Here is a 27363-nt window from a genome sequence, read left to right as displayed (position 1 = left end):
TGGGATGGAGTGTTTCAGTTATGGGGCGAGACTGGAGAAGCTGGGTTTAAATTGCATGCAGTAGAGGAGGCTGAGGGGGGTCTGAAAGAGGTGTAGACAAAAGGAAACTTTTCCCCACAGCAGAGGTAGCTAAAAATAAAGGGTTTAGGTTTCGGGCAAGGGTTAATAGATTTAGTGAGGGTATGAAGGGGTTTTTTTTTCACCCAAAGTGTGGCAGGAATCTGGAAAGTACTGGCTAAGGGGGTGGTGGAAACAGAGACTCTCACAACATTTAAGAGGTATCTAGAGAAGTATTTGGATCACCAAGGCAAGCTGCTTCTAAATGGGATTAATGTACTGTAGATGGCATGTGGTGGTCAGCATGGACACAATGGTCTGAAGGGCCTTTCTGTGCTGTTTGAATCTGCGACTCTATAACTCAAAGGAAAGTTATTGGTCCAGTTTTTCAGAGAATCCAACCATTATCCTCCAAGGGAAAGAAGTGGGCAAAAAAGACACCCTGGCATGTTTGGCTTACAAGAAACACAGTGCCGAATTCTTCATCAATTTTGAGCAGAACTCCAAAAATTTCTGATGGAGCTAGCAGGTTTCAGGGGTTATTTTAAGGTGAATTTTCCTCAATTTACTCAAAGACGTGCTCCTCAGTATTTGTTTGGAACACTTTAAGCTAAATGCACTTCATAATGAGAGCGGTGGACCAGCGGAATAAAGCACTTAAGCAATTCACAAAACAAACAATCACCTGGTTGATGTTAAGGTTGAACATTATGTTAGAAATTCACTCTTTCAACTCCAAAAACACATGTGACTGTGCTGCTGATTAATGGGTTAAGCTGAAGTTGACAAAATTTCAGCCCATTTCTGGGTGTCTTTGCACTGGTCAGACATTTATCTCCTCATTACTTGGTGGGATTTTCATTTTTCCAATGTTAAACTCCCCAAGTTATGCCAATAGCAATGTAACATGCAAACTTCACTTATTAAGAGACCCCTAACCTTGCAGGTCTGGAAAACAAGCGTCCTTATTTACTCCAGAGCAACAGGTTTTACAGCACTGGTTCCTCTGAAGCCGTGCCTTGTAAAGAATAACTCCTTGTCCTGTCTGAAATTCTACAGCCTTATATATAATTTTCCCCACCCCACCCCTTGGCAACCCCTTGCGAGGAAAAGCTGACTATAACCATGCTAACTTAAAAACACTCCTGCCTAATTCCTTCAGCATGTTGGCTTTGCTACCAGAGGTGAGCACGCATTAGACCTGGTTTATACCAATATCCCTGGTGCATACAAGGCTGTTCCCTGCCCTTGCCTGGTTTCTCTGACCACTTATCTGTTATGCTAACTTCTGCATGCAAGACATTAATTAACTGAATCAATCCAGTTCAAAGGGAGATAAAGAGCTGGCCAGAAGGAGCGACCTCAGCATTTGCAGGAATATTTTGAAATAGCAGACTGGACCATGTTCAGGGAGGCAGCTACCTACGACCATCGCATTGACATTAATGAATATGCGAGGTCTGTGACTGGTTATCAACAGAAGTGCACTGAGGATGTCACCATTATTAAATGCATCTCTGTGAAGGCAGATCAAAAAGTTTCACGCACGGTTTGGTGCACAGAACAACATGCTGGCAAGGAATGCCCCATTCCTCCAAGGAGCGGACACACTGTCTGTCCACAGCTGAGGTGAGAAAGACCAGGGTAAATTCAAGTAAAGTTTTCGGGCCTGATACGCACCTGGTCAGATGCAGAGGTTCTAACAGACATCTTCAACATCCCTCTGGAACAATCCACTTTCCCCATAGGCTTCAAGGTAACCACTATCATCCCAGAGCCCAAGTAGATGACAGTAACCTGCCTCAATGACTACCATCCAGAGCACTGACCTCAACCATAATGAAGTGCTTTGAGTGGCTGGTTATGGATTGCATTAAATCCCATTTTCCTGCTACTTTGGACCTTCTCCAGTTCGCTTATCGCTCAAATAAGTCCTCTGAGGATGCCATAGCGTCTGCCCTCCACTCCTTCCTGCCCCACCTGCAAAATGGTACCTCATACACCAGGATGCTGTTTATCAACTTCAGCTCAGCATTTAATATGATCATCCATCGGAGGCTGGTGGATAAACTGTCTTTATTGGGTCTCAACAACTCTCCCTGTAACTGGATGTTGGAGTTTTTGACAGAAAGTACACAGTCAATCTGTGTTGGCAGCAACATCTCCAGCTCCATCACGCTGAGCACCAGTGTTCCCTCCAGCTCCCACCACCTCCCCGTCCTACTGACCAGGGCTCATGCTCAGCCCACTGTTGACACATGCTGAAACCAGCTCAAACTGAATCATCAAGTTCAACAGTGATTGGCCTCATCAACAACGACGATGAGACAGCATACATAGAGGAGTTAGAAAATCTTGTAGAATGATGCGATCACAACAACTTGAGTCTCAACGTGGACAAGACCAAAGAGATGATGGTGGACTTTAGGAAGGTTCAGGCTGACCTCTCCTTACTGCACATACACGGCTCCTCCGTGGAGAGAATTAGGAGCACCAAATATCTGGGAGTGCACATAACAGACAATCTCACTTGGTCGTTCAGCACTTCCTTTCTAGTCAAGAAAGCATAGAAGCATTTTCAATTCCAGAGGATATTGAGATGAGCAAGTTGCCACCCCTCCATTCTAACCATTTTTTACAGGAGCACCATTGAGACTGTCCTGACCAGCTGCATCACCATCTGGTACAGGAAATGCAAGTTATCTGACTGTAAGACCCTACAAAGGATCGCGAGGACTGCTGAGAGGATCATCGGGGTCTCTCTTCCACTCATCCAAGGTATTTATCAGGAGTGCTGCATATGCAGAACCCTTAGCGTTGTCAAGGATTCCCACCCATCCATCCTACAATCTCTTTGACGCCCCCTACATCAGGCAGGAGGTGTCATGGTGCACTCACAAAGGACTGGACCTAGGTGTGGAGGAATGGCAGGATCACCAGAAAGAGACGAAACTAGAGGTTAAACATCAGAATCAGAGCCTTGGAGGAAATTCAGCATGTCATCTAAAACTTGATGCACAGTGGAGAGTATCCTGACTGGTTGCATCATGGTCTGGTATGGAAACACTAACGGCCAAGAATGGAAAAGCCTGCAAAAAGTGGTGATTACAGTCTAGACCATCATAGGAAAAGAGCCCCCCCCCCACCCTCACCATTGAGCACACCTACAAGGAGCACTGCCACCAGAAAGCAGCATCCATAATGAAGGACCCCCATCATTCAGGCCACGCTCTCTTCTCGCTACTACCATTGAGCAGGAAGTAGAGGAGCCTTAGGTCCCACACCAGCAAGTTCAGGAACAGTTATTACCTCTCAACCATCAGGCTCCTGAACCAGTGGAAATAATCTCAACACTGAACACAGCCCACAGATTCACTTTCAAGGACTCTACATCTCATGTTCTTGGTATTATTTATTTATTTGTTGTTTTTTTAATGTGTTTTGTATTTGCAATAATTCTCTTCTTTTGCACATTGGTTGTTTGTCAGTCTTTGTGTGTAGTTTTCCATTGATCCTATTGTATTTCTTTGTTCTACTGTGAATGCCTGCAAGAAAATGAGTAGTATATGGTGACATATATAGTATGATGATAAATTTCCTTTCAACTTTGAACTTTAAAAACATAGTTGCAATGGCAGCACAGGGGGAGGGAGGGAACATCGACTCAGACCATGACAGGCCTGCGTTGGGCATTTTCATGCCTTACAAGGCACAGATTGGAAGTTTGTGTGGGGCGCCACTCCTCGCACAGACACTAGAGCAATGTGTGATTAAGTGCCTTGCTCAAGGGCACAAACACACTGCCACAGCTGAGGCTCAAACTAGCAACCTTGAGGTAACTAGACAAACGCCTTAACCACTTGGCCATGTGCCCACTACATAGTTGCAATGGCAGCACCAATATCAGAAACTGACCAGATAAAACAGTTTAAAGAATTCCTGGGCACATGCAACAAACTGCTGAGCATTGTTTTATGGATTGTGCAAAGGATTTCACAACCAGGGAAGTCTAAGTAGAAGAGGTAACTTGTGCAAAACACCGCCTTCAGAAATATTTGAAGATGACCCAAAGAATATTCCACGTGCTTTCATTATATTCATCAAAATGAAACTAAAGCAGCACAACAGGACTGATGAGCCAACCTCACATAGAACAAAGAACTGTTTGAGACTTTGGGCATAAATAGAGCAAAAGCCACTTGCTCCAGTAGAAGGAGCACATTTAGCATCCAGATCAGTGTTGACAGGTGAAATGAGAGTGAAGGAGGGTGAAAACAGAATTCAGTACATTGAGGGACCAAAGCTGTCTATTATAGTGTAAACAACATGATAAAAAGTGGCTTCAAGTGTTTCCAGTGCAGTGCAGTGACTGAGGTAATACGTAGAGGGAGCTAACCTAGAATAGTTGATCAGATTAACTACCTGGGGGAAGAAACTTTTAAGATGGCGTGAAGTTTTTGTTGTAGACATAGGAGCAGAATTAGGCCATTCGGCCCATCAAGTCTCTTCCGCCATTTTATTGTGGCTGATCCCAGATCCCATTCAACCCCATACACCTGCCCTCTCAACATATCGCTTGATGCCCCAACGAATCAGGAGTTGCCCGTTAGCACTTTTCAGAAAAAAGAGCCTTTGGAAAAGGCAGCTGTCAGTGTGGGTGCTGTCCGCAATGATTCTTATCACCTGATTCTTTGTCCTGAACACATACAAGTCCTGCAGTGATGGTAGACTGTCTGCAGTGACCTTTTCTGCTGACGACAGTTCACTGCAGTTTTTGTATATTGTGAGACGATGCTTCACCAAACCAGATTAGTAATTGGTGATGTGACTATCTCTGATGGCACTTAACATTTTCTTCAACGTCATCTGTGCGCAAGGTAATAATGAAGAGTAAGAAAGAAAAATTATTAGTGGAGATTTGTGACAAATATGATTATATTTGTACAGTATCTGAAATACAGCTTACGGAAATATTTGTTTGATGATGAAATTCAATAAAAAATAAATTACAAAAAAAAAGAAATTCTACTAATCATCAATTTTATTCTTACTATTGAAGAAAAGAATTGTAGGTTGTTCAGGTACAACTTTCATTTACATTTGCACAGAGGTGATTTAAGATTTGACATTTTTAACATCCAACTGAATGAAGTGATTACTTCAGTAGCGCTTCTCTTTACTGCTTTCCAATCGATCATTCAATTCAAAATGGCCAACATGCCTCTCGGAAACAACTTCATTGGCAAATAGCAGCGACATTAAAATGCATGTTAACTTACGTCATTATTATAATGAAGAAATGTTTCATTTGAAAAAAAATTCTTTTCTTCCCCAAAAAATATTGTTAAACAAGGAGATGTGACCACAAAGGTTTGTGAAGCTGGACATTGAAGTATTTTTTCTTCACAAAGCACATTCAAGTAACGTGCAATATCATCTTTGCTCCAACAGAGTGCAATCTCTCTAAATGTTCAAGGTGAAATGAGGAGGCCTGATTCTAGTGTGGCCTTCAGCATTTGTTTGTTCTCACCATTAGTCTGAGCTCTTTGATTAAATCAGCAAAGATTCAGCAATATTCTGAATTAAATGGAAACTGTGGGTTATTCCAACCCAGCCGACTCAATCTACAAAGCATTTAGTGCCACTGTCTTCTTGAGCATGTGTCTGTCAGAATTATAATGGGAGTGGGGATGGTGCCAATTATAATTACCAATGATAATTTCAAGCACTAAATACCAATAGTGTTCAGATGTGTTCGCACTACCAGATGGCCATGATCAAAGCGCTGTCAGGCTGTATTCTCACTGACATCATTCACATTGTAACAGCTGCAGAGAGAAGACAAGCAATGTGGCTCAAGGATTTCAAGGGGTTTCTTTGACCTAATTGGCAGGCAGCCCCCATGATCCTCAGCAGATAACTCCTAAGTGTAACAGGTTTGCCCACAGAAAGAAAGGACAGTCAAACCTGCTCTTCCACCAAGAGTGCTTATTTAACAATGTATATTAAGTGAACAACTATCAAAAGACATGCTGTAGGTTAAGCAGACATCAAGAGCTCATCCTTATCTGTATCTGAACCTGCACAAGGTTGACATGATCTCGTGAACCAGTTGGATCTCAATGGATAGATGAATCGCAGAAATTATCTCCCGTGGTTGGGCATGTGAAGAAGAATAGGACGTAATTTGAAAATCGAGCATGGCCATTGCAGAATGAAATGATTAAGCACTGTTTCACTCTAAAGTTTTGGGTTCTTCTCCTAAAATGGCTGTGAGTGCTGGAGGACAATGGTTTAGAAACTGAGACTGGCTCACTTTCAAGGACTATACAACTCATGTCCTCAGCATATTTTTAATTTGTTTGTTTGTTTATTTATTTACTTATTGTATTTGCAATCTGCCTTTTTTTGCACATTGGTTGTTTGTTAGCTTTTGTGTGTAGATTTTCATTGATTCTATTGTATTTCTTTGTTCTTCTGTGAAATCTTCAATCATGTTCTACCTCGATCATGTGAAAACACAAGAGTACGAAGGAGTTACGGTGCATCTGTGGAGTTTAGGGGGTCGAATACCCAAGAGCTTGAATGGTAGTGCAGACTCAAGGGGCTGAATGGCCTCAATTTAGAACACAATTTGGGTGCAGGTTTCAGTTCAGGGCTGAGGAAGCGCTCCATTCTGAGACAGAGTTATGATTAAAGGTCCCGCCTGTGCACGCTAACCATACCACTCCAAGTATCCTTTTCATTATTTTCCCTTTACCACCGAAACTAAAGTTTTGTCTTTCATCTCACTGCTGTTTGGCCTTCGCACAAAATAACTGCTGCATTTATCTACAAGGCAACACAACTGCCGAAGTAATATTCACAATTCAATGATTTTGTTCAAATGCTTTTATTGACCAATATAATGACCTAATTATAATAGGCGGCACAGTAGTGTAGCGGTTAGCGTAACACCATTACAGCGCCAGCAACCCGGGTTCAAATTCCATCGCTGTCCGTAAGGAGTTTGTATGTTCTCTCCATGACCATGTGAGTTTCCTCTGGGTGCTCTGGTTTCCTCCCACATTCCAAAGATGTACAGGTTAGTTGGTTCATTGGCCACGTGGGTGTAACTGGGCTGCGTGGGCTTGCTAGGCCGGAGGGGCCCTGTTACCAATTGTGTCTCTAAATAAGTAAATAAAAATAAATATGAAGCCAAGGGACGCCATCTTGGCATAATAGGCTGGAGCCTCAGATGTTCCTAATTCATTCCAAAAAACCACCTGGAGCCATCAAGCATCATGACCTTACTGTTGTTCCTTTACGTGCCTTGTGTCGCACCTTGCCATTTCTTTAGCATTTGTCTGTTTTCTTTTTATGAGGCCGAGTTGCTAGCTTAATGCCCAACCCAGCGCGGATACAATCCATGCAAGGAACCAGCCAGATTTGAACCCAGGACCACTCACCTTGAAGTTCTGTGCTGATACCATTACACCATCAGCCGGCTTACCCCTGCCCCTATGCCTCCACCCATAAAGAAGAAGGTTCTAAGCCCTTGTGCTGGAGGTTTGTGGTTGAAGCCACAGCTCCTCGGCAGACTGACATTCCCAAGTGCTTGTGTCCATGAGCTAAGTGACTATTGAGCCAGCAAACACCAAAACGATCTTGACCTTAGCACACCCTTCAATGTCCTATCTATACTCCAGAAACTTCTACATGGCCTGACCTCACACTGGACAAGTGGCAAGCCGAGCTGTTCTGTAAAAGAGATAACACCAATGGGAAACCGGACAGTTCAGACAGTTTCAAGTTGTCAGGTGCAGTCAAAATGGAAGGAAGTGATCTGAAAATCCAAACTAACATTCTGCAGGTCAACCATTTTCCATCTAATCAGCAGTCTTGCTTTCAGCACATTCCATTAAAGGACAGGACAGCTGCCATCTTTACCCTAGCAGGCAAGCAGAGAGAAATATTAACTTCGACTCAAATTTCTTGGCACCTAGTTCAATGTTCTGGCCTATCTTGGGTTCCATCTGATGAAATTGCACAGCTGAGGCAGTCAGCTCTTTTAATATATTAAATTTAAAAAAATGTGTTTCCATATTAAGCTGGACTCCTGCGTATATAGTTCAAACCCTACAGTCTAAGGTGTAAAGTTCAAAAGTGTTACATAGCCAAACGTTGTGTGTCGTTGTTATGTCCTTTTGAGAAGTCATGCATAATCTTATGGTGAGGTGAGATTAACTTTCAAAGGCAGATAAGTTAATTTTGTTTAATTAGCAGCATGGTCAACTCTGAGGTCAGAGATTCAGGGATCATTCTGGGGCTTGGGTACCTTTCGGAAGGAGCCTTGCATTGTCAGAGGTGCTATCCGTCACTTTAACATTAGCACGGGGCCATTCTGTTTGTTCAGCGTGAATTGTAAGATGCTAAATGAGAAGTTGCCAAATTATTAGCATGTTGCAGCCAAATTCCTCCAAAACAAGAAAAAAGTAGAAAGCCATGAACCATCATTAATAGAGAATATAACAGTTAATATTTCAGGTGTGATGAAAGGAGAGATTAAAGTGGGAAGGGCAGCGATACCAGTTATGGAAAATGTCATTGCAGTGCTCAGTCAGGACAGACTGGAGAGCTCATCTAGTGAGGTGTTTTGAATGGAACTGAGGAATAAGAAAGGTATGACCACGTTAATGGGCCTATATTACAAACCACCCAATAGACCACGAGATTCAGAGGAACAAATTTGTAGAGAGGTCACAGACTGTTGCAAGAAACACAAAGTTGTTATAGTAGGTGATTTTAACTTTCCACATATTGACTAGGACTCCCACACTGTAAAAGGACTAGATGGGATAGAGTTTGTCAAATGTGCTCAGGAAAGTTTCTTTATTCAGTACGTAGAAATCCCAACGAGAGAGTGTGCGATATTTGATCAGCTATTAGGGAATGAGCTAGGGCAGGTGACAGAAGTTTGTGTAGGGGAGCACTTTGCAAGTAGTGATCATAATGCCATTTGTTTCAAAGTAAATATGCAAATAGGTAAGTCTGGTCTGCGGGTTGAGGTTCTAAATTGGAGGAAGGCCAATTTTGATGGTATCTGAAAGGATCTGGCAAGTGTGGGTTGGGCAGGCTGTTTTCTGGCAAAGCTGTACTTGGTAAGTGGGAAGCCTTCAAAAGTGAAAATTTGAGAGTACAAAGTTTGTATGTGCCTGTCAGAATAAAAGGTGAAGATAACAGGTGTAGGGAATCTTGGATTTCAAAAGACGTTGAGGCCCTGGTTAAGCAAAAAAAAGGAGGTACATTGCAGCTACAGGCTTAGGAACAAATGAGGTATTTATGCAGTATAAGAAATGCAATACAACACTTAGAAAGAAATCAGGAGGGCTAAAAGAAGGCATGAAGTTGCTCTAGCAGACAAGGTGATGGGGAATCCTCAGGGATTCTACAGATATGTTAAAAACAAAAGAATTGTAAGGGACAAAATTGGTCCTCTGGAAGATCAAAATGATAATCCAAGTTTGGAGTCAAAAGAGATGGGAGAGATCATAAAAGGATTTTTACATCTGTATTTACTCAGGAGATGGACACGGAGTCTATAGAAGTGAAGCAAAGCAGCAGCACGGTCATGGACCCTGTACAGATTACACAGGAGGAGGTGTTTGCTGTCTTGAGGCAAATTTGGTGGATAAATCCCCAGGGCCTGACAAGATGTTCCCTTGGATCCTGTGGGAGGCTACAGACCTAGCAGAGAAATTTAAATCATCCTTAGCAATGGGTGAGGTACCAGAGGATTGGAGGATAGCTAAAGCCTCTAAAGATAAACCATGAAATTATAGGTCAGTGAGCAAGATATTGAAATGTATTCTAAGGGATTGAATATACAAGTATTTGGATAGATATGGGCTGGTTAAGGATAGTCAGCATGGCTTTGTGCATGGTAGGTCATGTCTAACCAATCTTATAAAGTTTTTTGAGGAATTTACCAGGAAAGTGGATGAAGGCTAGGCAGTGGATGTTGTCTACATGGACTCTAGCAAGGCATTTGTCAGGTCCCTCATGGGAAGTTGATCTAGAAAGTTCAATCACTTGGCAATCAAGATGAAGTAGACATTGGCTTTGTGGGTGAAGCCAGAGAGTGGTAGTAGAGGGTTGCCTCTCTGACTGGAGGCCTGTGACTCATGGAGTGCTACAGGGATCAGTGCTGGGTCCATTGTTGTTTGTCATTTATATCAACGATCTGGATGATAATGTGGTAAACTGGATCAGATCAGCAAATTTGCAGATCACACCAAGACTGAGCATGTAGTGGACAATGAGGAAGACTAGCAGAGCCTGTAGCAGGATTTGGACCAGCTGGGGAAAAGGGTTGAGAAATGGCAGATGGAATTTAAGGTTTTGCACTTTGGGAGGACCAATCAGAGTAGGTCTTACACAGTGAACAGTAGGGCACTGAGGAGTGTGGTAGAACAACGGGACCTGGGAATACAGGTCCATAATTCATTGAAAGTGGTGTCACAGGTAGATATGGTCATAAAGAAAGCTTTTGGCACATTGGCCTTCAGAAATCAAAGTATTGAGTACAGAAGATGGGATGTTACGTTGAAGTTGTATAAGACATTGATGAAGCCTAATTTGGAGTATTGTGTGCAGTTTTGGCCACCTACCTACAGGAAAGATGTAAATAAGGTTGAAAGAGTACAGAGAAAATTTACAAGGATGTTGCTGGGTATGGAGGACCTGAATTATAAGGAAAGATTGAATTAGTTAAGGACTGTATTCTTTAGAATGTAGAAGACTAAGAGGAGATTTGATTGATGTATATAAAATTATGAGGAGGGTAGATAGGGTAACTGCAAGCAGGCTTTTTCCACTGAGGTAGGGTGGGACTACAACTAAAGATCATGGGTTAAGGGTGAATGGTGAAAAGTTTAGGGGGAACATTAGGGGAAACTTTCACTCAGAGGGTGGTGAGAATGTGGAACGAGAGGTCGGCACAGATGGTGCATGCGAGCTTGATTTCAACGTTTAAGGGAAGTTTCGACAGGTACATAGATGGAAGGGATATGGAGGGCTATGGTCCCGGGGCGGGTCAATGGGAGTAGGTAGTTAAAATAGTTCAACACTGACTAGATGGGCCAAAGTGCCTGTTTCTATGCTGTACTTTTCTATGACTCTATGACCTGTAGCACCAATGGTCCCAACACACACGACCACTGCTATACTATGATAAGGAATGCCTACCGTTCCATGCCCAGACCATATTTTGGGAAATCTGATCATTTGGCTGTCTTCCTCCTACCTACATACAGGCAGAGGCTAAAGAGCAAAGATCCAGGAGTAAGAGGAGTAGCTACAGGATTGCTTCCTTCGGTGGCCTGGACCGTGTTTAAGGACTCTTCAAAGGGTCTGAACAAATACAACATGGTTGTCACGGAGTTTATAAAAACAGTCATAGACAAGCATGTCTACACAAAATCATTCAGAGTCTTCCACAACCAGAAACTCCAGATGAACCAGGCAATCTGCAATCTGCTGAGGGCCAGATCAGTGGCATTCAGGTCTGGCAACCAAGCAAATTACAAGAGGTTCAGGTACAATCTCCAGAAAGCCAGCTCACGTCTGATGTTGTAAATTCAGACCAAACTTGAATCGGAGAAGGATGCTCGACTGCTGTGTCAGGGCTTGAACGCTATCACCAAGCTTCCAGATGAGCTCAATGCCTCCTATGCTCGCTTTGACTGTCAAAACATGGGGGAACCTTCACGAATGCCCACAGCCCCCGATAACTCTGGGATTTCAGTCTCTGAAGCCAACATGAGAGTATCCTTCAGGAGGGTGAACCCACGATAAGCATCTGGCCCAGATGAGGTACCTGGTTAAGTACTAAAGACCTGTGCTGATCAACTGACGGGAGTATGCACCGATATCTTTAACCTCTTACTTCAGCAGTCTGAGGTATCTACCTGCTTCAAGCAGGCCTCAATTACACCGATGTTTAAGAAGGATGTGGTAACCTGCCTTAATGACTATCATCCAGAAGAACTTACATTCACAGTGATGAAGTGTTTTGAGAGGTTGGCGATGAAACATAGCAACTCCTGCCAGAGAAGCGACTTGGATCCGCTCCACTTTGCCTACCGGAGCAACAGGTCCACAGCAGGTGAAGAGCCATTTCATTGGCTCTTCATTCAACCCTGCAACATCCAGACAGTGAAGGTGCATTCATTAGTATCCTCTTCATTGGCTACAGCTCTGCATTCAATAATATCATATCCTCAAAGTTAATCAATAAGCCTCAAGATGTAGGCCTCAATACCCCTTTGTGCAACTGGATCCTCGATTTCCTCCCAGTCAGGTTGGATTGGCAACAACACCTCCAATATCACCACCTGCACAGGTGTACCACAAGGCTGTCTGTTTAGCGTCCTGCTCTATCCACCTTGCGCTTATGACTGTGAGGCTAAGTTGAGCTCCAATGTTATATCTAAGTTTGCTGACAACACCACTGTTGTTGACCAAATCAAAGATGGTGATGAATCAGCATAAAGGAAGGAGACTGAAACTCTGGCAGAGTGGTGCCATAACAACCTCTCACTCAATGTCAGAAAGTCCACAGAGCTGATTATTGACTTCAGGAGGAGGAAACCGGAGATCTATGAGCCAATCCTCATCAGAGGATCAGAGGTGGAGAGGGTCAGCTACTTTAAATTCCTAGGTGTTATTATTTCAGAGTTCTGTCCTGGGTCCAGTACGTACTGTAAGTGCCATTATGAAGAAAGCACAGTAGTGCCTCTACTTTCTTAGAAGTTTGTGAAGCTTCAACATGTCATCTAAAACTTTGACAAACTTCTGTAGATATGCAGTAAAGAGTATATTGACTGGTTGCATCAAGGCCTGATATGGAAACACCAATGCCCTTGAACAGAAAATCCTACAAAAAGTAGTGGATACAGCCTAGCCCATCACGGGTAAAGCCCTCCCCGCCAGTGAGCACATCAATACGGAATTCTGTCACAGGAAAGCAGCATCCATCAGCAAGGACCCCCACCGCCCAGATCATGCTCTCTTCTCACTGCTGCCATCAGGAAAAAAGTAGAGGAGCCTCAGGCCCCACACTACCAGGTGAAGGAACAGTTATTATCCCTCAACTATTAAGCTCTTGAACCAAAGGGGATAACTTTCCTCACCCCATCACTGAACTGTTCCCACAACCTATGGACTCACTTTCAAGGACCCTTCATCTCATGTTCTCAATATTTATTGCTTATTTATTTATTATTATTATTTTGGGTTTTTTCCTTGTTTAGTAGTTTCACAGTTTGTTGTTTTTTGCACACTGGTTGTTTGTCCGTTCTGTTGGGGACATCCTTTCATTGATCCTATTGTGTTTCTTGTATTTACTGTGGATGTCCGCAAGAAAATGAATCTCAAGGTTGTATGTGGTGACATATATGTACTTTGATAATAAATTTATTTTGAACATTGAGCTTAAATTCACTTTAATTTGCCGCATTTCTCATAATATAACAAAATCGCGAAAGGTACTTTACAGAATGACATCAGTGGGTTCTGAGCAGCAAGTACAAGCTCAGTGAGGTGACCAAGTTCATGATCATAATTGAGATAGAGTCATTATGTCCCAGAGTGGTACAGCACAGAAACAACCCCTTCAGCCCATCACGTCCATGTTAAACCTTTTGCCCACCTACACTAATTCCATTCGCCCACATATTTCTTTCTATACCTTGTCCATTCAAGTGTCCTATAAATGTTTCTTATACATAGTGACTGTATCTGATACCACCACCTCCTCTGATGCGTTTTCTAAATATCACTCACTCTCTGTGAAAAACCCTAACCCTCAAATCCCCTTGAAATATTCTTCCTCTCATCTTAAACTTGCATCCTCTTGTTTTCAATACCGCTACCATGGGAACAAGATTTTGAATATGTCTCTCATAATCTTATAAACATCTATCAGGTCCCACTCTACCTCTCTTGCTCCAGGAAAAACAAGCCCAGTCTATCCAATCTCTCCCCATAGCTAAAGTTCCTCAATCCGGGTGGGTTCACATCTTCCGCAGTCTCTCCAACGCATCGATATCCTTCCAATAGTGAGCTGACGGATATAATACTCCAAGTCAAAGTGAAAGGCAATCCATTATCGAAGTGTCACCATATACAACCCTGCAATTCAGTTTCTTGCGGACGTTTACAGGAAAATAAAGAAATACAACAGAATTTATGCATAGACAAAGACTGATAAACAACCAATGTGCAAAAGAAGACAGACTGTGCAAATAAAAAATAAATAAATAAGACGGAGAACATGAGCCGTCAAGTCCTTGAAAATGGGTTTGTAGATTGTGGAATCAGTTCAGAGTTGAGGTGCATGAAGTTAGCCTCGCCGATTCAGGAGCCTGATGGTTGAAGGCTAATAAATGTTCCCGAAGCTGGTGGTGTGCCTTCTATCCAATGGTAGTACCGGGAGCATGGCCTGGGTGGTGGGGGTCATTGGTGAAGGAAACCCAAGCAACACACACAAGATGCTGGAGGAACTGAGCTGGTTAGGCAGCATCTGTGGAAATGAATAAACAGTCAATGTTTTGGGCCGAGACCCTTCATCGGGACTGGAAATGAAGGGAGAGGGTGCCAGAATAAAAAGGTGGTGAGAGGGGAGAGAGGGGAGAGAGGATAGCTGGAAAGTGATAGGTGAGTTCAGGTGGGTTGGAACGATAAAGGGATGGACAAGAAGGAATCTCATGGGAGAGGAGAGTGAACCTAGGAGAAAAGGAAGCGGGAGGGGACCCAGGGGGAGGTGATATGCAGGTGAGAAGAGGTAAGGGGCCAGAGTGGGAAATGGGAGGGAAAACATTTTTTGGTGATGTATACTGCTTTCTTGGCTGTGTCCGCCACTTTCTATAGACTTTTCTGTTCCTAGCAATTGGTGTTTCCGTACCAGGCCATGATGCAACCATTTAGGGTACACTCCGCTGCGCATCTACAGAAATTTTTCAGTGTTTTGTGACATGCCAAATCTATGCAAATTTCTAAAAAAGTAGACGCACTGTTATGCCTTCTTTGTGATGCGGGTCCCCGAACAGATCCTCTGATATGATAACCCCAAGGAATTTAAAGCTACTGACCCTCTCCTCCTCTGATCCCCTGATGAGGACTGGCTCGTGGACCTCCGGTTTCCTCCTCCTGAGAACAATAATCAGCTCTTTGCTTTTGCTGGCCTAACCAGTTTAAACAGCCTTAACAGATTTTTGTAAGTTTGCTTACTATCTTTTATATTCTGTGCCCCAACCTATGAAGACAAGACCTTTCTTACCCCCCTATCAACCTGTGTTGCTAATTTCAGGCAACTATGACTTGGACCCCAAGATCCCTCTGTTAATTAATCGTCCTTCATGCCTGATCATTAGCTGTTTATGCCTTAACCTTATTTGTCTTGCCAAAATGCATCATTTCAGAATTGTCAGGATTAAATTTCATCCAACTTTACATCTGATCTCTAGCTTGCTGTGACATTGGACAACCTTCCTCACTATCCATACCACCACCAGATTTCATTTCATCTGCAAACTTACTAATTATACCTCCTACCTTCATATCCAAATCATTAAAACATATCACAAACAGCAAAGTTCCCATCACTGATTCCTGTGGTACAGATTTCCAATCAGAGAAATATCCTTCCACCACTACCATAGAACCATAGAACCATAGAACATTACAGCACAGAAACAGGCCTTTTGGCCCTTCTTGGCTGTGCCGAACCATTTTTCTGCCTAGTCCTACTGACCTGCACACGGACCATATCCTTCCATACACCTCCCATCCATGTACCTGTCCAAGTTTAGGATTCTCCTTAATCTTACCTCTCAAGGATATTTCAAGTGTACCACACAAAATGCTGGAGGAACTCAGCAGGTCAGACAGCATCCACTGAGGGAATAAACAGTCAATGTTTCAGGCCGAGACCCTTCATCAGGTTTGGGAAAGAAGTGGCTAGAATCCAGAATAAGGTGGGCAGAGGGATAGGAGTACAAGTTGGGGGAGGGGGGTGACACTGGTCAAAGAGTCAGAGAGTAGCAGAGATCACAGAGGGGGAGCAGAAGAGGGGTCTCACTGAACACCCGTCAAAGAAAAGGTTTGAACTTCTTCAGGGTAGACATACCTCAAAGAGACTTCACAGTGAAGCAACAAATCATAAGCACAAGAGTTGCTGGAAATACAGAGTAACACACACAAAATGTTAGAGGTATTTAGGTGATCACTTGCCAGCTTGTACTCCTTTCCCTCCCCTGCCTTCTTATTCTGGCTTCTTCCCCCTTCCTTTCCAGACCTTATGAAGGATCTGGGCCCGAAACATCTACTGTTTATCTCGCTCCGTAAATGATATCTGGCCTGCTGAGTTTTTCCAGCATTTTGTGTGTTACTCTGGATTTCTGGCATCTGCAGAATCTCCAGTGTTAAGGATACTTCAAGACTCTTTTTACCTCCAAAGTTATTTGTTAATTAGTCTCCTATACCCCCTATGGTCCTCAAGTTACTCATTGGGTTCCATTTCCTGACATCTTTCATGTGTTTCCTTTTCATTTCCAGATCAAATCTTCAATAACCTTCACCATCCAACATTCCCTAATCTTACCATCTGTGCCATTTACTCTTACTGGAACATGCTGACTCAGAACTCGTGCTATCTCTTTAAAAGATTCCACTTATCAGACGCTGTTTTACCCACAAGAATCTGCTTCCAATCTACTTTCACAAAGTCCTCTCTTGCACTGTTGAAATCAGCCTTCCCCCATTTTAGGGGACCTTAACTTGAAGACAAACTTTAACCCTTCCCATAACTACCTTGAAACTTACAGAATTGAAGCTCCTGTTTGTAAGGTGCACCCCCACTCACACTTCCACCAGCTGCCCTAAGAAGATCGAGAACAGCATCTTCCCTCATAGCACTTTTTACATATTATCTTCAAAAGCTCTCCTGGATGTACTTGGTATATTCCACTCCACTTAAGATTCTTGCACTGTTATCCAAGTCAATTGGACTTCCCTTTAGAAAAGAGATGAGGAAGAATTTCTTTAGCCAGAAGGTGGTGAATCTGTGGAGTTCATTGCCACAGACGACTGCGGAGGCCAGGTCATTGGCTATATTTAAAGCAGAGGTTAATAGGATCTTGATTAGTAATTGTGTCAAAGGTTATGGGGAGAAGGCAAGAGAATGGGGCTGAGAGGGATAATACAGTGCCTATAAAAAGTATTCACACCCCCCCGAAAGTTTTCATGTTTTATTGTTTTACAACATCGAATCACAGTGGATTTAATTTGCCTTTTTTTGATGTTGATTATCTGATAAAGACTCTTCCATGTCAAAGTGAAAACAGATCTCTATGAAGTGATCTAAATTAATTACAAATATAAAACCAAAATAAATGATTTTAGAAGTCATAGTTATACGACTTCTAAAACCAATTGGCTGCACCAGTGATGATTTGGTGTGTCATATTAAAGGGGTGAATACTTACGCTATCAAGTACCACATTTGCTTCTATAACCCTTCTGTGACGTGTTCCACTGACTTTTGAAAAGTCTAGAGCGTAACCCCAGCAAAGTGGTCACTCCACTCTTTTTCCTAAGCTTGACCCATATGGCCTTGTTGGATGATCCCTCCAGAATGTAATCAGTAATGCAACTCTTTCCCCTCTTCTGTGTCCCTTCTGTACACCTGGATCTTCTCTACCCTGGAACACTGAGCTGCTGGCCCTGCCCTTCCTACAACCATATATCCATGTTTGCAATAACATCATAATTCCATGTGCTGATCCATACTCTAAACACATCAGACTTGCATAAAAATAAATGGAGTTGAACCCACCAGTTCACCCATACTCTCTAACTACCCCTGCCTGCTCTGCCCACTGGATTGGTTTGATCCACTCTCTATCCTCCCCTCACCTTCCACACTGTGACTGAGTATCTCATTCCCTGATAAACAAGTTTAAACCCACCTGGGTTGATCAAGTCAACCTACCTGCAGAGATATCAGTCACCTTCCAGTTTAGACCCAAGCTGTCCTTCTTGCCCCAAAAGAAATATTGATGATCCAAGTACCTAAAACCCTCCCTCCTGCCCCAGCTCCTTAGTCACACATTCATCTGCCCTATCCTTACGAACACATGGCACAACAGAGCATTCCTGCAATTACAACCCAAGAGGGCCTTCTTTTTAATCTTCAACCTAACTTTTTTAATTCACTCTGCATCACTTCTTCCTACTTTAAGCAGGCTCCGAAATTAGGAGCAGCAGTAGGTCATTTGGCCCCTTGAAACTCCTGTACCATTCAGTATGATCCTGGCTGATCATCAACACTCACTCCCTGTTCCACCTTTCTCCCTGTAGCCCTCGATCCCTCCAGCCCCAAGAACAACATCTAACTCCTGAATATGGTTTGTCTCCAATTGCTTTCTGTGGTGGAAAATTCCACTGGCTCACTATTCTCCAGGAGAAGAAATTTCTCTTCAACTCATTGCTTATCCTTTCCTCGTGACTAACCCTGCTCTCTGCCCACCATCAGGAACATCCTTCCTGCATTTAATCTGTCCAATCCCATTGAAATTGTGTTGGTTTCTGAGGTTAACTCTCACTCTAATAAACCCCAGTGACTATGTGTCTAATTGATCCAACCTCTCTTCATATGTCACTCCTCTCATCTCAGGGTAGGTCTAGTGAACCTTCACTCAACTCTCTTCATAGCAATAACATCCTTCTAGTTAGTTATTTGTGCAATGCACTGTGAAGCACACTTCTGAGGCTGGTGAAAGAGATAGCAAACTCTCTTTGAAACTTCCAATGAAAGCTTTAACACTTCCTGCAGTGTGGAAATGGGATGGACTTTTTAAGGCAGCTGAATGAGCTCGGTTGGCCAGTGCTACGAGGGAGCGATGCGATCTGTCCGAACCCTCACTTCTTCCCCTTAACCCAATGTTTTTGTTGCTTTTAGGTACTTGATCAATTCTCTTTCAGAAATGCTTATTGAATCTCATTCCACTTAAGGATTCCGGATCACATCCCTCAGCTTAAAACAACCTTTTGCCTCTGGTTCTTTTTATCAATGCTCCATAGAATGCATCACAGCCTGCTTGGTATGGTAACTGCTCTGCCTGTGACCCGTAGAAACTGTAGAGAGTTGTGGACACAACTCAGCACATCACAGAAACCAGCCTCCCCTCCATCTCTTACTCACTCTTCCTTCAGTTAGTCCTGACGAAGGGTCTTGGCCCGAAACGTCGACTGTACCTCTTCCTAGAGATGCCGCCTGGCCTGCTGCGTTCACCAGCAACTTTGATGTGTGTTGCTCCCCTCCATGGACTCTGTCTACACTTCTCACTGCCTCAGTAAAGCAGCCAGCAGAATCAAAAACCCCACCCACCCCAGACATTTCCTCTTCTCCCCTCTCCCATCAGACAGAAGATACAAAAGCCTGAAAGTATGCTCAAGGACAACTTCTATTCTGCTGTTATAAGATTATTAAATAGCTCTCTGGTACGGTAAGATGGACTCTTGACCTCACAATCTACGTCGTTATGACCTTATATCCTACAGTTTACCTGCACTGCCTTTCTCTGAAACTATTACGCTTTATCCTGCATTCTTTTATTGTTTTACTTTGTTCTACCTCAATGGACCTTGTAATGCTCTGATCTGTATGAACAGAATACAAGACAAACTTTTCACTGTGCCTCGGGGCATGTGACAATAATGAACCAATTCTGATTCAAATTTTGCAATACCCCTCATGTGTTCCTTTTGCAATTGAACCTCCTGCCGATGGAAATAATTTTTCTTTATCCATTCAACCCTTTATAACTATGAACACTATTGCAGTCCCCTTTCTCCGATAAAGTTTAAGGATCAGGTGGGCTGCCTTGGTATGTTTGATGAAGAGAATCAAATGCAAGAGTCTGTCGTCCCCTGATGGCATAGCTGAGTATCACAAGGAACATTATCCCCAGACCCAGCTCCAGCTGCTTCAAATGTTTGACTTCTGTTACTCTAAATTAAAGCAGATTTCTACTCAGCTCACAACAACAGCAGCTTGCATTTACACAGTTTTGTTAAAACATTCCTTCATGGAATCATTTTCAAAGGTTGATTCAGAGTTATAAATATCCAAGATTCAAGTTTCAAGATTATTTATCACATGTACAATGTGCAAAGGGCAATGTTACAATAGCGATGGGAGATTGCAATATGCAAGAAGATTGGAAAAATCATGTTGGTGCTAGATCCCAAGAGAGAAAAATCGTAGAATGCCTATGAGATTTCGTTTTAGAGCAGCTTGTCATTGAGCCCGCTAGGGGATCAGCTATTCTGGACTGGGTGTTGTGCAATGAACCAGATTTGATTAGGGAGTTTAAGAAATCCTGAGGAGACAGTGATCATAAAATGTTAGAATTCACCATGCAGTTTGAGTTGGAGAAGATAAAGTCAGATGTATCAGTATTGCAGTGGAGTAAAGGGAATAACAGAGGCATGAGAGAGAAGCTAGCCATAGTTGATTGGAAGAGGACACTAGCAGGGATGACGGCAGAACAGCAATGGAAGGTGCCAAATAGATACATCTCAAAGAAGAGGTATTCTAAAGGCAGGATGACATAACCATGGCTAACAAGGAAAGTCAAAGCCAACATAAAAACAAAAGAGAGGGCATATAATAGAGCAAAGATTAGTGGGAATTTAGAGGATTGGGAAGCTTTTAAAAGTCAACGGAAGGCAACTAAAGAAGCCATAAGGTGGGAAACGATTAAATATGCAGATAAGCTAGCCAATACCAAAGAGGATACCAAATTTTTTTCAGATATATAAAAAGAGGCGAGAGTTGATATTGGACCACTGGAAAGTGATGCTGGAGAAGTAGTAATAGGGACAAGGAAGTGGCAGACAACTGAATAAGTATTTTGCATCAATCCTCACTGTGGAAGACACTAGCAGTATGCTGGTAAGAAAGGATGTACTGACATTGGAGAAGGTTCAGAGGAGGTTCACGAGAAGAATTCCAGGAATGAAAGGGTGTATGAAGAGTGATTGATGGGTTTGTACTCACTGGAATTTAGAAGAATGAGGGGGGATTTCATTGAAACCTATCGGATGTTTAAAGGCCTTGATAGAGTGGATGTGGAGAGGTTGTTTTCTATGGTGAGAGAGTCTAGGACCAGAGGACACAGTCTCAGAATAAAGGGGTATCCTTTTAGAATGGGGATAATGTGGAACCTCTTATGCCAGAAGACGGTGAATCTGTGGCATGTGTTGCCTCAGGCGGCTGTGGAGGCCAGGTCATTGGGTGTATTTAAGGCAGAGATTGATAGGTTCTTGATTAGTCAGGGCATGAAGAAGACAGAAAAATGGAGTTGAGAGGGAAATGGATCTGCCATGATGAAATACTGGAGCAGACGTGATGGGCCGAATGGCCTAATTCTGCTCCCAACTCTTATGGTACATCGAAACATACAGTTAAACGCATCATTTGTGTAAACAACTAGCACACCCGAGGGTGTGCTGAGATCAGCCCACAAGTGTTGCCACATATTTCAGGAAGCTAACTGAAAGGGTTGTGCTTAAGGAGGTGAAAGAGGCAAAGAAACGGGGAAGATATGGAAGGCAAGTCCAAGACTTTGGCAGAGGCACTACAGCTGAAATGAAGGAAGCCAGAGATGCTAAAGAGGTCACAGTTCAATTCTGGTCACAACCCTGCAGGAACTGGAGCAGCCCCTGGAGAGCATTCAGGCACTGGCTGGTAAGTGACAAAAACCAATCTAGCTACAAAAGAGCCTGGCAATGATCAGCTGCAACAAGAGAGAATCAAACCACCTCCCTTTGATATTCAATAGCACTGCAATCACCATTAATATTCTAGAGCTGTCATTGACCAGAAACTCAGCTGGAGCAGTCACATAACATAGTGACTATGAGTGGAGACGCCGGGGATACTGTAGTGAGCGACTCCACCTCCTGACATCTCAAGGCCTTTCCACCATCTGCAAGGTACAAGTCAGGAGTGTGGTGGAACTCTGGGTGAGTGCAGCTCCTACTCTGAAGAAGTTCGACACCACCCAGGAGATGAAGCCCGTGCAATCAGTGCTCCAAACACCACCCTACACAGCCCCTCCCCCCACCACTTGTGCACAGTGGCTGCAGTGTGCACTGTCTACGAAACGCATTGCAGTTACTCACCGCAATTACTCCGACAGTACCTCCCAACCCCACCATCTCTGTCGCCGAGAATGACAAAGTTATCAGGCACAGAGAAGCCAGCACCTCTCCAAAACAACACACACATACTGCTGGGGGAACTCAGCAGGCCAGGCAACAGCTACAGAAAGGAGTAAACAGTTTGGGCACCTACCAACCACCAGATAGAAATATCCTGCTGGATATAAGCCAGGATTCGGGATTGGTTTTACAGACATGGCCTAACTGGAATGGAATTTGCCTGCTGCACATGGAGACAGAGCCATGAGAAGGTCAGCTGTAAATCAAAAGTCTTACTCCTCAGGCCAAAACAGCAGGAGATGCTCCAACTAGCTTAAATTTTAAAAAAAATCAGTCTGCCCTCTGCGATCCTTATAACCACCCATCTCCGGCCAGTGAAGGAAAATTTGTCCATGCTCAGACTGCTCAGGCCCACCTAAAAACCAAGTGTCTGCAACAAGCAGTGCGAGACATAATGATGCATGTAGCTTTGCATCTCCACCTGAGTCATCGGCGTCCAAAATCCAAAGTCATAAAGTTGACTTGATTGTCATTTGCACAAGTACAGTACATGCATGCCTGAGTACCGTGAAAGTCTTACTTGCAGCAGCATCTCAGGCACACAGCATTCACAATAAAAATCTAAACTATATACCATCTTTACAAGAAAGAACATAATTAGGACAATAAAGAGCAAAGTCTATTGTAGTGCCAAGTGATCAAAGTATTCTTAATGTTGCTAGACTGAGACTGTGATTAGGGTTGCACAGGCTGGTTGAAGGACTGACTGGTTGAAGGAAAATGGCTGTTCCTGAACCTGGTGGTGTGAGGTCTCAGGCTCCTGTACTTCAAGCCCAATTGCTGCTGCCTTTTTAAGGCAGCGCCTCCTGTAGATACTACCAAGGGAGAGAGAATTGGTAAGAAAAGGAAATAAAATTGAGAAGGAGAAACGAGAAAGGGGAGATGTTAGCTTAGGGCATGACGATCAAAGGCATCCAGAAAAATATCCTGACTGGAACTTGCAATGTAGCACAGAAAGATACACATTTGTCTCTGAGTCAGAGAGATGTGGGTTCAAGTCCCACACCAGAGACGGGAACACGATAATTTAAATTATGAATGCTGTACAGTGGGAGTGTTGTCCTGTTTCTCATGTTGATTTTTGGGTGACAGTTTGAACCGAGGCCCTGTTTGTTCTCTCAAGAAGATACAGATTCTGGACATTGCTGTTAGGTGAATCTTGCAGTATACAAAATTGGCTGCCATATTCCTACATTTCAATACCAACAACACTTCAGGTAGGACCTGTTGGCTACAAAGCACTGTGGCAGATCCCGTGGTTGGGAGACCAGTGTGAAAATGCAATTCTTCCTTTTCTTTCACAGCCCCTAACTTTACCACTCTTGGCCACACTGCTAAACTTACATTAAGAGACTCGTGACATTATGTGCTATTACATAAGAGACACACTACAAGATCTTCAGATGTTTTGACACCACACTTGATACGAGTCACATGATGATCAAAGTTTAGATGGTAACTGTATCCTTAATGGCAATAACTAAATTTACAACAATGCAGCAGCTGTACTTTTCCATCAGGCATTGCCAACGAGAGCTGATGCCAGACTCCTCCAGCAGGAAACAAGAGTCGATACTCTCTGCTCCCAAAATACAGAGTGGGGTGGTGGGAAGTGACTGCTGAGGTTCCTACATTACAATAGCAGCTAGGCTTCATTACTCTTGCGAGGTCCAGACATTTGCTTATTTGGCGATACAGCACAGAGAAGGCCCTTCCGGCCCTTTGGGCTACGCCGTCCCAGCAACCCCCAATAACTCCGATTTAACTCTAACCTAACCACAGGACAATTTACAATGACCAATTAACCTACCCAGTATGTCTTCGGACTGTGGGAGAAAACAAGAGCACCCAGGGAAAAACCCACGCATTCCATGGGGACAACGTACAGAGACTCCTTATAGACGGTGCAGGAATTGAACTCCGAACTCTGGAACGACTGAGCTGTAATTGTTGACAACAACAACAACTTGCATTTATGCAACGTCTTGAATATTGCCATCTGTCCCGGGATCAATTTTCAAGCAAAATGTAACACCAATCTTCATAGGAGGATCAGGGCAACAGCCATGTTAAGGATTGCTGATCTTATAACCTGCTCTAAGATCAATCTAACCCTTCCTTCCCACATAGCCCTCCAGTTTTCTATCATTTAAGAGTTTCTTAAATCTCCCCATTCCACCCCATTCTCTGTGTAAATAACTTACCTCTAACACCCCGCTATACTTCCCACCAAGCTTCTCGCTTAAAATTATGCCTCCTCATATTAACCATTTCCACCCTGGAAAAATGTCTCTGGCTATCCTCTCAATCTATGCCTCTTATCTTGTACACCTCTATCAAATCACCTCTCATTATCCTTTGCTCCAAAGTGAAAAGCCCAAGCTCAATCAATCTATCCTCATAAGGCATGCTCCCTAATCCAGGCAGCATCCTGGTACATTTCCTCTGCACTCTCTCTAAAGGAGCATCTTAGAGAGGAGAGGGAGGTTGCGAGATTTGGAGGGGTAGGAGTGGAGAGAGGGAATGGCAGGTACCCGCAGGTGAAGGCACAGCCCCCAGGGTTGGGATGATGTGGTAAGATGGTAGCAGAGCAGGGACAGAAAGTGGTCAGTAAATCCTGGGTATGAGCAGCAGAGCTGGAGTGTATGGAATGAGTGTGGCAAGGAGAGCCGGAAGAACAAAGGGCAAAGGTCACAAAGACAGAGGGCTGCACGGTGGATGAAACAGTCAGCAGTGGAGCCAAGTGCATGGGAAGAAGGAAAGGAATGGATAGAACACTAACGCGAGAAAATCTGCAAATGCTGGAAATTCAAGCAACATACACATGGCCTCCTCTACTGTAAAGATGAAGCCACACTCAGGATGGAGGAACAACACCTTATATTCCGTCTGGGTAGCCTCCAACCTGATGGCATGAACATTGACTTCTCTAACTCCCGTTAATGCCCCACCTCTCCTTCTTACCCCATCCCTAATTTATTATTTATATTTTTTCTCTCTCTCTTTCCCTCTCACAATAACTCCTTGCCTGTTCTCCATCTTCCTCTGGTGCTCCCCTCCCCCCTTCTTTCTCCCTAGGCCTCCCATCCCATGATCCTCTTCTTTCTCCAGCCTTGTATCCCTTTTGCCAATCAACTTTCCAGCTCTTGCCTCCCCCTCCAGGCTTCTCCTATCATTTCTGGTCTCCCCCTCCCCCTCCTACTTTCAAATCTCTTACTATCTCTTTTTTTCGTTAGTCCTGACAAAGGGTCTCGACCCGAAATGTCGACTGTACCTCTTCCTACAGATGCTGCCTGGCCTGCTGCGTTCACCAGCATTTTGTGCATGTAGATAGAGCACTGGCATCTTGGCTCAGGGTCAGGCATTCAGACAGCATCCCAAGCTTGCGGAGTGTGTGAGGGAGCAGGGTGGAGCCAGAGGCTGTGGGAAGGAGTCATGGCCGAGAACCAAAACCTTGCCCCCATATTTAGTTGAGAGAAATCTCTGCTAGTCCAGTGATAGATGTTGGACAATTGAGGGACAATGTAAAAGCATGCTTCAGAACCGTACACACAAGAGCTGAAGCCAATCATGGAGACAGCATGCAGATGGGAACCAAGAGGAGCCGAGGATTGACCCTCGGGGAGTGAGCTTCACTCGAGGGAGTAGAGTGGCAGCAGAAGGTGGTTCCTAGCTCTGCTTTATACAGCCAGGGCAAGGGTACTTCTGAAGCAATTAAGAAATTGGCAGCTGGAAGAACTCATAATTCAGTTCTGAGCCTTCAGAGGACAGCTGTTACATTGGAAATGTACAGCTGTGGAAATTTAAACAGTTTTTAGTGAACATGGGATTAAACTTGTATGCTACCTGCAGTTCTTGGCTGTGTATTTAATACAAATTAAGATTGATGTTAGCAACACACATAGAGCCTCATCAACCCACTTCCCCCTGACCTGGTGTCACTTATCACCTGCCAGGTTATACTCCTCCTTCTTACTCCATTTCCTTATTGTGGCTGCTGCCCCCTTCCTTTCCAGTCCTGGTGAAGGGTCTCGGCCCGAAACATCGATTGTTTATTTCCCTCTATAGATGCTGCCTGACCTGCTGAGTTCCTCCAGTATTTTGTGTGGATTACTAGTGAGTTTGAGATCAGGGAAAGTCTACATACATAAGGACACTGGCCCATGTCACTTTAACCAGGAGCCAGGTCTACAACATCCTCAAGTAGCTGCTTATCCTAACCCCCTTAGGCTCCTCAAGGGCAATTAACAATGGATAAAGTACTTGCTTTGTGCCACTCAGATCCTGAAACATGAATCACTTGATTCCAGTTTTGCTACACTTGCCTGAACCTGCAAAACAGAAGCGAGAGCAAGTTATTTGGCATCTAAAGCCTGCTCCATCATTCAATACTAGAATTAAACACTTTCCCCACCACTGATGTTAGGCTAATTGATCTAGGGTTCCCCGTATTCTCTCTTCTTTAGTCCAGATGAAGGATCTCCATTCAAAACATTAACTGTCCACGTCCCTTCACAGGTGCTGCCTGGCCTGCTGAGTTCCTCCAGCAGTTTGCTGCGTTTCTCCAGATTCCAGAATCTGTATCTTGCATCTCCATTTCACAGGTCACTGCAGTCTCATCAAGCAATGCCCACTTTAAAGGGGCTTTCGTCCTCTCTGGGAGTGAAGTTCAGTGAGAACCTTTATCACTGCTCCTTCTCTGTGATATCTGCTACTCCCTGCTCCCTGCTCTCTCTCCACATGACCCTGTGATGAGGCAACAAGGAGAAGTACAGGAGTGTGATAGATTACTGTAGAAACAACAACCGTGCACTCAACAGTAGTCTCTTTCTGTAGTGCAAAAAGAGAGGGGAAAATAGTGAGGTAGTGTTGATGGGTTCACTGTCCATTCTGAAATCTGATGGCGGACGGGAAGAAGCTATTCCTAAAATGTTGAGTGTCTTCAGGCTCCTGTACCTCCTCCTTAATGGCAGCAAT

General features: G+C 43.7%; 1 long non-coding RNA gene across 1 annotated transcript; it reads right to left on the bottom strand.

Annotated features, from left to right (window-relative positions):
* Positions 1–6959: 6959 nt before the first annotated feature.
* LOC140191955 (uncharacterized) lies at positions 6960–22405 on the bottom strand. The gene is made up of 3 exons (XR_011883967.1): positions 22288–22405; positions 12090–12236; positions 6960–7224 (listed from the first exon to the last, which is right to left on the bottom strand). It is a non-coding gene; the product is annotated as an uncharacterized lncRNA (long non-coding RNA).
* Positions 22406–27363: the final 4958 nt, after the last annotated feature.

The sequence above is a fragment of the Mobula birostris genome, chromosome X (genome assembly GCF_030028105.1).
Source record: "Mobula birostris isolate sMobBir1 chromosome X, sMobBir1.hap1, whole genome shotgun sequence".
Classification (NCBI taxonomy): domain Eukaryota; kingdom Metazoa; phylum Chordata; class Chondrichthyes; order Myliobatiformes; family Myliobatidae; genus Mobula; species Mobula birostris.
The sequence above is the reverse complement of the archived record's forward strand: the minus strand, read 5'-3'. Positions and strand labels throughout refer to the sequence as shown.